Below are 12,676 nucleotides of genomic sequence, written 5' to 3'. Positions count from 1 at the left end.
ACCTATTCAAGAGAATTGTCGAGAGAGTTCCCTGGGAAGTAGTTTTCAAAAACAAAGGAGCCCAGGAAAGGTGGGCATGTTTCAAAACAGAGATCTTGAGGGCACAGGAACAGACTGTTCCTGTGTGCCGAAAGATGAGCTGTTGAGGTAAACATCCAGCCTGGATGAGTAATGAGATTTTGAAGGAACTCTGGAACAAAAAGAGGGTGTATCATCTTTGGAAGGAGAGTCAGGTCTCTCAGGAAGCCTTTAGGGGAGTTTCTAGGGCATGCGGGAAGAAAACTAGTGAGGCCAAAGCTCAATTCAACTTAATTTGGCAACCTTTGTAAAGGATAATAAAAAATCTTTTTATAAATATGTTAATGGCAAAAGGAAGGATGAGACCAACCTTTGTTATCTATTGGATGTAGGAGGGAACTTAGTAACTGCAGGTGAGGGGAAGGCAGAAGTGCTTAATGCCTTTTTTGTTTCTGTCTCTAGTGGGAAGTGGGAAGACAGCTTGTCCTCAAGATAATTTGGTTGGTAGATGGTGTCAGGGAACAGAATGGTCCTCCTGTTATCCAGAAGGAGTCAGTCAGAGAAATGTTGAGCTGCTTGAACATCCATAAACCCATGGGCCCAGATGGGATCCATCCAGAGTGATGAGGGAGGTGGCAGATGAGCTTGCGAAGCCGCTCTCCATCATTTACCAACAGTCCTGGCTCACTGGTGAGGTTCCAGATAACTGGAGGCTGGCCAATGTGACTCCCATTCATAGAAAGGGTAGAAAGGAGGATCCTGGTAATTAGAGGCCAGTTAGCCTGACCTCAGTACCAGGTAAGATAATGGAGCAGTTCATACTGAGTGCTATTGTGCAGCACTTACAAGACTGCCAGGGTATCAGATCCAGCCAGCACAGGTTTAGGAGGGGTAGGTTGTGTTGGACCAACCTGATCTCCTTTTATGAGGTCACCGCCAGGTGACCCGCCTGGTGGATGCAGGGAAGGCTGTGGATGTTGTCTGTCTGGACTTCAGCAAGGCCTTTGACACTGTCTCCCCCAGCACACCCCTGGAAAAGCTGGCAGCCCACGGCTTGGACAGGAGAACTCTGCTGGGTCAGGAACTGTCTGCATGGCTGGGCCCAGAGAGAGGTGGTGAATGGTGCTGTATCCAGCTGGGGGCCAGGCACCAGGGGTGTCCCTCAGGGGTCTGTGCTGGGGCCAGGTCTGTTTAATGATGACAGGTCTGTATTTATTGATGACATAGATGAGGGTTTTGAGTCTTTAATTAGTAAATCTGCAGACAACACTAAGCTGGGAGCATGTGTGGATCTGTTGGAAGGCAGGAGGGCTCTGCAGAGAGACCTGGAATGGTTGGATGGATGGGCAGAGTCCAATAGGATGAAGTTTAATAAGTCCAAGTGCCGAGTCCTGCATTTTGGCTACAATAACCCCCTGCAGTGTTATAGGCTGGGGACGGTGTGACTGGACAGTGCCCAGGCGGAAAGGGACCTGGGGGTGCTGGTGACAGCAGCTGAACACGAGCCAGCAGTGTGCCCTGGTGCCCAAGAAGGCCAAGGTATCCTGGCCTGGATCAGGAATGGTGTGGCCAGCAGGAGCAGCGAGGTCATTCTACCCCTGTACCTGGCACTGAGGTGATGCTACACCTCGAGTGCTATGTCCAGTTCTGGCCTCTCAGTTTAGGAAGGACATTGAGATGCTTGAGCACATCCAGAGGAGGCAACAAGGTTGAAGAGGTGCTTGGGGTACTGTGAGGAATGACTGAGGGAGCTGGGTGTGTTTAGCCTGGGGAAGAGGAGACTCAGAGGTGACCTTATCACTTTCTACAACCTCCTGACAGGTGGCTGTAGCCAGCTGGGTTTGGTCTCTTCCTCCAGGCAGCAACTGACAGAACGAGAGGACACAGCCTTAAGCTGTGCTAAGGGAAATATAGGTTGGATATTAGGGAAAAGTTTTTTACAGAAAGGGTAATAAAGTATTGGAATAGTTTACCTGGAGAGGTGGGGGATTCACCCACTCTGGATGTATTTAAGAAAAGACTGGATGTGGCACTTGGTGCCATGGTTTAGTTGAGGTTAGGATAGGTGTTGGACTTGATGATCCTGGCGGTCTCTTCCAGGCCAATGATTCTGTGATTCTGTGGGCCCCCCATGGGTTAGTGCACTTCAAAATGTGCACTGGAGCTGCAGTGTGAGCTCTCCCAGCCTGGGCAATTGCCCTTAGGAAGAAACCCTACTGAGAAGCAGAGACTGTGGGAACTAGGTCAGCCTGATGAGCAGCAAAAGCCTGTCCAGGGATACAAACAGCCATATGGGACAGGCTGGCTGAGCCCCCTTGTTAAGCAGACTTCATTGCTTATCAGCAGTGGAGAGCCCTGCCCTGGCCTTCAACCAGGACTGGATGTCAACCAGAACAAATCCATAGTCGGAAAGTGACAGATCCTGAGCTGGGGGGCTCGGGAGCAGCAATGCAAGGAGGGAGACAGGAGTGTAATTAAAAGTCTGCAGGAGGCAGGGAAAGTGCCAGCTGGATGTTGAGGGGCTTTCATAGGAAAACAGTGGGTTCTCTCTACAAACAAAGGGATGCTGAGATGAATTGTGGGTCTCTTTGGGTTGGAAGGATCAAAACAGTGCCCTGACCAATGTTTGCCATGAATTACTGAGGATTACATGAAATTTGAAAATGCTTTGGGCAGCGGGCAATTTTGGAAACTGAGATTTTGACAAGGAGTGCATGCATATTAGAGCTGAAGTCAGGTGGAACCATGGCATGGGCTTTCACTGCTGTGTAAATTGTGGCCCCTGAGGTGACTGAGACCCACCACAGAGTAAGGGGTCCCAGCTGAGTTTATGGCAGAGGTTTTGTGTTGCCTGGGGTACAAGGCTCTGCTACTGCACATTTCAGAATCCTCTCCCTTTGAGGGTAAGATTGCCAGTAATATGTGTTGGATGTAGCAGACAGTTGTTAGACAAATTGTTCTGGGATTGTACCGTGACGTGAGACTTTTCTCAAAAAACATAAATTGGGACTAATTTTCTCTGGTGAGAAATGAGGTCAGTCTCAATAGAGGCTCAAGTCTTGATACCTATTTGGGAAATGTATCCTTTGATTTTTGGCTGCTAGGATATATAAGCTACCTGCAGTGGAGAGTGTAATGTTAAAGACTGCAACAGGGAAAGAATATTACAGCCCAAATGAAAACACAGTAGTAACTGAGAGCTAGAGAAGCCTATTGAGCAACTTTTTTTTTTAACAAGAAGGTAACACTTCCTGTTGACTTGCTGTTTTGAATAGACAAAAATAGCCATACTTTTCCAGATAGGATATTCAGTAGCAGAACCTCAAAAAAGATGATGCTAAATTAGGAGAGATTTTATATTATTCTGTGGAGCGGGAAATACTACATGAGAAGGGTAAGAAGACAAGTGCTGGCCAGCCTCTCCCCTGGTAGTGCTGGGAAACCTGTAGGCCCCATGTCTCTCCAGGAGCACGGCACATCCTATCTAACCAGGAGTGTTCATACGTGGTCAGCAGGTTGCATTTGGGTTGTGTCTTCTGCTTGTTTTTAAACAAAAGTCTGCACAACAAATTGCAGAAGCAGACCTGGGATGGGGTTATGCAACCAGATATTTATTATCGCGAGTCGTGGGACACACCTTCTGTTTAGCGTTCTCTTGCCACATTTCTTCACAATAAGTTGAAGTTAGTTAGTTCAAATTTTCATTAACTCTTCTGTGGTGTAATAGACCAAGTCATATTGAAATAAAATGAACTTTTGAGGCCAGCTGTCATGACCTGTTTGTGTATTTCAGACTCACAGGACAATGTACGCTGTAAATAAGTTTTATTTTACCAGCTCATTGAGAAAGAAAGGAAGAAACACAAGAAACAAGGGCTCAATTGCCTCTGCGTAGACTAGTCTGCCATGTGAATTCACTAATTCACATAAATTACAAAGATTCTAATTCATAAGTTGTAAATGACAACTTGTAACTCAACACCAGTGTGCAGAACATTCGCCTAACTGGTGGTGAGATTCTCATCCTTCCTACTCTATCACTGCAGATATTTATGGTATCACACCAGGATGCACAGCAACCCCAGTGCAACTACTCTTGGATCAGCTTCCAAACCTTTTTGCTTAAACAGACATTTTTATACCTTCCAGAATGGAAGTTTTATCTGTGTCATTTCCATGATTTAGCAGATTCTGAGGAAACTGCCAGACAATCACCATGCAAAGACAATGGCTGCAGGAGACAGTAATCTGCAGGTGATAATGGCTGGATAACGGCCCTTTATCTCTTCCTGCCTCTCTTATCCTGCCTTTTGGATATTATTCCTTTGAACTAGGGACACAGCTCCCGATATACATGAGGCATGAGCTGTTAGTCAAAAAACCTGACCTTATCATGAACTCTCTCTAATACCTGGAAAGAAATTATAGTGATATGGGGGTTTGCCTTTTTTCCCAGGTAGCAAGTGAAAAGAGGAAAAGACCTTTGGGGAGGTTTAGATTGGATGTTAGGAAAAAAATTTCTTCACACAAAGAGTTCTCAAGCACTGGGAAGGCTACCTAGGAAGGTGGGGAATAAGCATCCTTGGAGGTATTTAATAGATGTGTAGACCTGACATTTAGGGATATGGTTTAGTAGTGGATTGGCAGTGTCACATTAAGGCTTAAGGGTTGGACTTGATGATCTCAGAGCTCTTCTTCAACCTGTCAGGTTTGTGAGTCTCCAAACTCTCAAAAAACCATCAGCTGGGTTTCATATGATTTTAGAATCAAAGAGGATAATTCCCTGTCTCTCAGCCAGACCACAGTTCTGTGAAGGACAGTGAGAGCCACCATTTTGCAATACCTGATCAGCCAAAAGTCTATTTTGAAGTCATTGTTACTACAGCCACATCCAGGATTGGAAAAAAAAAAAAAGGGGGGCTCTGGCTTTTTCACTTCAAGTCTGAATATCAGGAGCAGTTTTGGGGCTTTGTATGCATTTATTATACAAAGAAGCTAGTTGATGGCTGTGATGTGTTGGTTTACTGCTCTAAAGCTGTTTGTGTATTATTTTATTACATTACAGATAAATTGCTGCTAAATTTGTGTAGGCTTATTATTTGATCAGCTGTCACCTAGTGTTTACACTTGACTGACCATTTCGTAAGATTGGACTTTCTCCTGAATGTACTGCCACAAACCTCTCATGCTTAGTTCTAAAATATTGCGTCCTAATGGCCTCGAGGAAGGACACGACAAAGATCACAAAAAGATCACAAAATCATCAAACTGTTTACATTGGAAAAGACCTTTAAGATTATCAAGTCCAACCATAAATGTAACTCTGCCAACTCCATCACTGAATCAGGCTACCATGCTCTTAAAAGACGTGATGATGAAATTCATGGGAGTGTTTGCGTTGTGTAGCTTCAGCCTTCTTCGACTGCCAGTGGTGAGGGCACAAGGAGCACTTGGCCTTTCAGGATTTTGCCACACTCATTCTGCTGCTCTTTTCCACCCTCTCTGCCAGCATAGTTATTTGTGCAATGAACCAGATGAGGGACTTGATTGGGCAGGAAAATATTTAAGGACTGTTGAGCCTAATGGATAACTGTTGCCTCAGACTGTTAGACTAATGCTACAGCTGTGCTGTGTGATGTCTTTGGCCATGATTATCATTCTCACTGGCGTCCCCTTGCACTGCTGAAGTGAACCAGAGGAACCAAACTAGTCCTTTGTTATTTACTTTACTGTTATTTTCTATTTGCTTACGATGGCATGGGCCTGTTTTACAATAAAAGATTAGCTTTTCAATATAGAAAACAACCTAATTCTCTGGGAATGTTGATTGTGACCAAGTATTACATTTGTAGCTAGCCACACACTGAAGCAATTTATTTTGCCTGGCAATAATCGGGTTGCCGTGTCTGACTGTAGCCTGTTCTGCAGTAATTTAATGCCCAAACTAAAAGTTCACCTGTAAGGAGGGCAGAGTATGGCATACAGGAAAATACAACTATGGTATGTAGTACTTATTCACGTGTAAGCTGAGTTTTCAGGCCTGATGGCATAAGGCTGTAACCCAGGCTTTTATTTGCAGTGCTGTGTGGAAATGAAATAGTTTGAATTCAATGACTACCTCTGTCACAATGATCCTATATGGATCAATCTTTGTTAAAAGTGCTTTGAAAATTAAAATGCTACTTATGCTGTCACAACTTTCTTACAACACATAAGACATTCTCACTATGTGAATGTTATTTGTTAATACTTTCTAGTGTTACAGTTACCTGCAAAATATTTTAGTGCTGGACCATAAATGATGAATGAATGACTACCACAATCTTGTGAAACATTTAAAGGTGTATCTATAGTTACATGCAACAGGAGTTGGCAAAGTCATTAACAGGCAAGGGAGGAGCAACTTCTTGTGAAGACTGCAGGGTTTGGTATTTAGAATCTGCTCCCCAACTCATGAAGTTAACTGGTGCCTCACTGGATTGATGACCTAAAACTTTCTGGGCATCTGGGAGTTGAGATGGATGTCATCTTTCTGCGGTAGAGGCAACAGACACAGCTTATCAATGATTACAGAGGACCAAATGAAGAGCCGGGGAGTGATGCTGGATGGGTGAGATCATCTTTTGAAATCTGTGTAGCATTCCTTGTGCAATGCTCAGATGCTGGCTTGCAGCTGTGTCCCTGCACAGGAGTCAGAGACATGACCACGCACACCCAAATACCTTCACCATGTGCTGATTCTTCTCCATCATCTGATCTGGGCTCAGATCAAACCTGATGTCTGGAAGGAAACCACACTTGTGGGCATGTGCTGCTGCTTAGCCAGCATGGGTGATCTGCACGTTGAGGCTTCACTTGGTGGGAGGGGAGCCATGGAGCTCCCCATGGCATCCAGCATCTAGAACTGTTGTGCAAATCTTAACAAATAGAGCAACCCTTGACAAGAGGTAACATAAGAAGGAAAAGTAATTTTATTTTGTACAAACCAGGTATCACTCAGGCACAGGCATTCTTGTAGTTGTACTCATTCTTGACTATTGGGAAGCTTGAAGGTGTGTCTGCACGTGGTTTGTTCAAAAATATTTGTGGCCACAAAAAGTTAGAGAAGCCAGCTGTTTAGTTCTCATGGTGTCTTCTGGATTGTTCCTCTTAATGGCAGCATGTGGTTGGCTTCTGAATGTGTCTTTTACACCTTTCAAAAGCTGCCAGTGACTGTGAATCGTTTGTCTCTCCTTTTGTCCCACCACTGTGAGTCATTAGGTAAAACTGCTAATTAACTTATTGTTCTTTTGTCTCTTTCTGGGTGTAGGCTGTTGTATTTAGATTGTCCTTTGTTTTTCCGCAATCTAGATGTTTCTATAATTAGAAACTGCAGATAGTTGTGGGACTTTATGATCTACTAATTTAGATGCCATTAACACATGCTTTTCTTTCATCTCTTTTTCTTCCACTTCTTCCTGTTGTCCCACATCCACACATTTCTACATTTGCTCTATCCATACCAAGGCTGATATTTCTCCTAAAGCTCATCACAGAGTTGTGTGCAGCTCTTCTGCTAAACTTGGGATCTAATGGGTCTGGGAAGGCAGAGGATTGAGAAATGTGCTTGATGTTACTTTCTATTGGAAAAATTACCTGGTGGTTACAACAGCAACTCAGGCTTGTTTCATCTTCACAGGGAGCAATGCAAATATCAACTTCTAAAATTAAAGGTAGCTCACGTGAATGTGCAAGATCATGATAAAAGAAGATCAGAATACCTGTGCTCTGACCCAGGTTACACAGTTGTCTTCTCTCCTTCAAACAGTCGGTTTGGAAAGGCAGTTGCTCACTTTCTCACCCCTCTGCCCAAGGAAATGCCTGGTCAGAACTCAGAATGCAGATGGCTCAGTGGGTTAGACTTGCCCCCAAATAACCAAAGATAGACATTCACTGGCTTGCCAAATGACATGGTGTTCCTGAGGAGGAAGGGGTTCTAGCTTCACACAGGGATGGAAAAAGGAAATGGTGAACAGTCATTTCTTCTAGAGGAGACCCACATAGGAATCCACCACAGATGAATGTGGGCTTTCCAAAAAAGAAAAAGAAAAATCAGTCTTTTGTCATCTCACGCTATTCTAAAACATAAAATTAAGAAAAATGACCTGATCTTCTAAGGAGGTTAAAGATATTAATTAATGTTTGTGAAGCACTAAGTAGTATAGCAATAAATTACATGGGTGATCCTATGAGAATGTTACTAATTATGAATTCAGGCCAGAGTTTGAATAGGATATAGTAAATGAGGCATGAGCCCATGCACTTAGCAATGAGGCTAATGAATCGTTGCTCATTAAATGTATGCCATCCATGTGCACGGAAAGGCTAAAGGTGCTATGTAAAAAGGTACATGTTATCCTGTAATTAAAGATTTTACAGTGCATATAAGAGCTACAAATTTAATTTGTCTGGGAAACGTTAAATCAGGTATTTCCTATCCTCAGAAACACAACTTTGCAACCCTAACGCTTTTTGAATAGAGGCTTTTTATGGAATTCAGTAAAAATTGTTTAAATATTGTGTTTCCCCTGCTTGTTTTGCCACAGTTGGCACTGAGCTCCTTCTCCCATGCTGCCTTCGCCATCTGGAACAGACTAAATGGCTTTCTGAGTTGCCTTAAATCCCATCACCGAATCCTATCTTCTGGGCCTATAATTCCTGTGCCTCTTTCTCATAAGAGAACTCAGTCCCATTACTTGACCAAGCATGGCTCCATTAAACTTAGATCTCTGTCAGGTCTTGCCCTTTTTTCTCTACTGTGTTTTTGTACCACAGAGACATGCATCTGTGAGATGCCAATCATCTGTCTACATTTATTAATACAAAATGAGACCATCAGTGATTTAGTATTCTGAAGTTTTCCATGCCAGATTAATTAGTTCAGAGAAGTGTTTAGTTCAGTCAAAATTAGGTTTTAATGAAATAGCAGAAAAGTGACTATGTATGGAAACTCAGACTGACTGTTCTCTTTCGAAAGAAATCTGAATTCCAGTACCCTGTTGAAGATAAAGGTAAATGAAAAGCAGAGAATCAGATTGCATCTGGAATTCGATATCATCCAATATATTTCAATTTGGTACCGTAGCTATATTATAAATACAGTCAACAGGAAATAAATATCCCACAGTAAAATGAATATTAATCAAGTTCAGTACTGATAGCTAACTTCCCCCCATGCTCAGCTTATACAATTTCTTTATGTTTAGGTGGAGCTTGAGTGACTCTAATCATATGTCACTGAACTGTGTAAAATTCTCTCGCTTTTAAAGACACAGTCAAAAAATATAGACTGTGGACAGTGAGGGGTGGTTGTACTGATAGCATAGGGTTAAAATGTTTCTAAAATCATGAGAATTGTATACAATAGATTCGGGGGAGTGGAAAGAGAGGTTGGGCCTGGGTAGGCCCTGGGAAAGAATGTTGGGTTTTGTCTTTACTGGATCATGTGAAACTGCACCTGCATAATCATTATATGATAAATTATATGATTGTTAAACGTGATGACTGTTAGGTAATTGAATATGATTATCATTTAATCATAACAAGAATCATGAGAAATTATGAGAAACGGGGGCCTGATGAAAATTAGAAGAATTCATGCTTGGCTAAGATCAATGTATACAATAGAACAATATAGGTTTAATAATTAACATGTAGTTATATAACAAAAAGGGTATAAAAACATGTCCATCTTGAATCCATGTCGGAGTCAGATTTGGGTCTGCACCCCTGATTCCCAGAGCTCTTCAATAAAAGCACCTGTACATAATCATATTTTGTGATTATGTGTTTCTGAATGCTAACAGTACCTTTGGGATGGAGGTGTGTGTTAATATTACAATTATATCATGAACCAAGTTCATCCAAAGAGACTGATTTCACCATGGTTCCCCTCCCTGCAAAGGTTTCAGCAGTGCCTGCCTGCAGTTTCTCCACACTGCTCACCCTCCCTTCCATCCCCCTTAGCAGGTGCTTACAGTGGCAGATCGTGTGTATGGGGAATCACTGTGGAATAGGTCTCTGAACATGCCAGCCACGTTCCATCCAGGGAGCAGCCACTGTATTTTACCCTTTAACTCCTGTACTCTTAGCACTTCTATCAGAATGTGAATATGGCTCCTCAGTTTCCTCCAGCTGTACCCCCACTCCTCTGTCTGTGGGGTCCCCAGTCATCTTTCCACAACGGTGGCACAACGATCTCTCTGATCAGCACATTAATAATGGCTTTCTGACATAGGGCAGAAATAACAAGTAGTGCAGAGGGTGTTTTGACATGATCATCTGGAGAAAGTGGAGATGGCACTTGGTGTCCTTTGATCTTTTGTCTCTAATATGTTTTTACTCTAATTGTTCTAGTGTTCTATTCCTTTACATCATTTATCCACCATTACTTTATAAGATATATTAGCTTATTTTGTTTTCCACTAAATTTAAAATGTCAGGCATGTTGGTTCATCTTGTGGCTCTGAATTTGTCAAATTGTCACCAATGTGATCTCTCTCTGCTTTGGATAAGGCTGGTACAGTGATGCTATTATCTCCACCCTTCTCAGCCTCTGTGGCTTGGCAGAGATGACAGATCAAATGGTCACATCCTATGATTTTTCCTGGGACCACAGAACCAGGGATTGTCCAGGCACTAAAAACTCTCCTAAATGTGAGATTCTCAGCCTGCAAAAAGACATTCATTCGAGAATCAGAAATTCTTTTGTATGATATTCACTGTGTTCTGTGTTCTTTTAAAAAGAAAATAACATTAAGACAGCATACAGATGAAATTAAAAGAAAAGAAACCAACCTTTCCCTGCTGACAAGCTAATTTTCAGTGCTTTAAGAATTACAAAGTGAAGTAAAATTATTTTATTGCCTTCTTTCATCATTATGTCCCAGTACTAATTAAACTCCTGGTGTTCTAAAGTTGATAATTCTATTTCCTGCCACTGAGTTACTATTTCTTTATTAAATTAATTCTTTAAACACATGCTTTATTCTGCTAATGAGGTCCTGGTAGCAGACTATCATTGTACAATGACACCAGTGGGTAAATTTTCATCCATTGCAAAGATAGAAATGATGGAACAATGGCTGTATGAAATAGAAACCATAGAAAAATGATTAATATTTTTCAGAATGATCAGCATATGCTGCCACAGAGTGAATATGAAATCATCACATTTTAATATGGAAAACTGATGAAGTCTGGAGCATAAATAATAAAAGTTATGCAAATATATCTTTGCATACATATGAGAGACTGAGTATGGAATGCTCTATACATCCTAAAGGATACTTTGCTACAATCACTGCTTTGCATAGACTTCAGCAAGAGTGACCTTTCATTTCGGATGCTATTCCCAGCTGACTTCAGTAAGATCTAAGGAATTTCAATCAAGAAATGAGCACATCTCTGATAAAGATGGACCCACTGCCACAGCTCTGATAAACTCAGGGCTTAACATGGAACAAGGGTCATTGCTGTCTGGTTTGGGAAGGGTTAGCAAAGTGCTTGCCAGCATAGGCAAGCTTTGTAATGACAACCAGCTTCAAGGTGCCTCCCAATCACTACTAGAAAGAGATGCATGAAAAATGACTGTTCTTGTTAAGGGTACAGTAAAGTTATTGCCACAGAGAATACACAATTGAAAGATTAACCACCAAGGAGAAACAATCTCTCGTGGGAGCCATGCTTGTGCTACTAAGGGAAGTGCCTTATGGCAATTTAGTCCAATGGCCAACAGCAATAAGCCCTCAAAAACATTTTAATGTAGTCCTTAAAGCAATGTTATGGCTTTTCCCATGGCTTCTAGAGGCCTTTTGTCAGCTGGGGATTTCTGCACAGAAGCTGCCCCTGTGGCACCCCTAGGACTGGAGCTGCCGAAGGTGATGGCACAGGGTTTGGCACTGCTGGCTATAAAGCATCTGGGGATGTGCTGGGGAGGAGTCCTTGGCCAGGGAGGAGTGGTGAGTTACTGCAGCTCCTTTGCTCCATTTGAGCAAAGAGAGGCAAGCTAGGGACCAGGGCTGGAGGTGAACAAATGCTGAGCCCACAGGAAATTCCAGCATTAAGACTAAGGCTCTGCTATTAAGGAACACATTTATGCCTAAATGAGGTCTCCAAACACCTGTCATCAGTGCATTCACCTGGCAAAATTTAGTGGTGCAGGTTCCAACCATACGTTCAGCAACAGTCATAGGCTTGTTTGCAGACACTGCCAGGCATCACTTTGGAGTCCCTATTTCCATGTCCATATTTTTCTCTCCATTCACGGATTACAGGTGCAAATCCCAATAAAACCAAATATTTGGGAACAGAAATTTAGCCTGATCACTTGAAGCCAGTGTAGCCTTTTCCCAAGGTCTTTCAGCTATAATCGGGAAGTTGTTTATGTTTTTAATAAGTTGATGGTAGAGAGTTTTATTTTTAAGGAAAAAACCTTTTTTTTTTTCTTTTTTTCCTCTCAGTAATTACAAAATTTCTGGTATTGACTGAAACAGTACATAAGTGAGGCAGATCATGGCAAGACGTTTTTCAAGAGCTTTGTCACTGTCTTTCCTGTCCTATTACTCTACTTGAGTGTTCAACCTTTTCTGTGTGAAGACCACTAAGTTAGACAAATCAT

The sequence above is a fragment of the Prinia subflava genome, chromosome 4 (genome assembly GCF_021018805.1).
Source record: "Prinia subflava isolate CZ2003 ecotype Zambia chromosome 4, Cam_Psub_1.2, whole genome shotgun sequence".
NCBI classification, from domain to species: Eukaryota; Metazoa; Chordata; class Aves; order Passeriformes; family Cisticolidae; genus Prinia; species Prinia subflava.
The sequence above is the reverse complement of the archived record's forward strand: the minus strand, read 5'-3'. Positions refer to the sequence as shown.